Here is a 743-nt window from a genome sequence, read left to right on the forward strand (position 1 = left end):
TGACATTTTATAAACCAAAACAAGAAATGAATTACTGGAGAAAACAATCAACAGATTAATGGACAAAGAAAATGTGTTTTCCAACATATATAGCTGAATTACTCCAACATTACAAGATACATACAATTTGAATTCAATTTTATTTATATAACGCCAAATACAGGTCCAATTGTCTCAAGACACTTTATTTTTGTATTTTTTGTCATATTTAAAATATGACAAAGTAAGAAATTTAAACCTCTTGACTAATCCAATTTATTATTTGGTTTTAAGAGACTAATCGACAGCTAAAATAACTTTCTCCACTAAAACTAATAAACATGAGGTCAAATAGAAGGAACAGTTTTAAATACTGCAGTCCCACAATGACAAGAATAAAGTTTGTCAACAAAAACTAAATCTGCTGGTGGATTCCGTTAAAGTCCTAATAAATGATAATAAAGTGTGATACTAAAGGTTTGTGGTGCTAAAAATGTCAAAGTAAAGATATCAAGTTGAACATGTGGATGGAGGTTGATAAAAGTTGACCTCCCTTCATTTCTCTGGAGCGACTCCATGGATTTTATGGATGGTGGTTAAAGACCTGCTCTTCTAGTCGTCGTCCTTCTAGTCGCTGTAAAAAGTCAGTCCATCCTGGCCGACTTCAACACCTCTTCATGACAACTTGTTCTGCCTCCGACCTCATGGAAACTCCAGAAACTCGGGAAAACCCATGGAGACTCGAAGAACTCGTGGAGACTCGA

Source organism: Amphiprion ocellaris, chromosome 10 (assembly GCF_022539595.1).
Source record: "Amphiprion ocellaris isolate individual 3 ecotype Okinawa chromosome 10, ASM2253959v1, whole genome shotgun sequence".
Classification (NCBI taxonomy): domain Eukaryota; kingdom Metazoa; phylum Chordata; class Actinopteri; family Pomacentridae; genus Amphiprion; species Amphiprion ocellaris.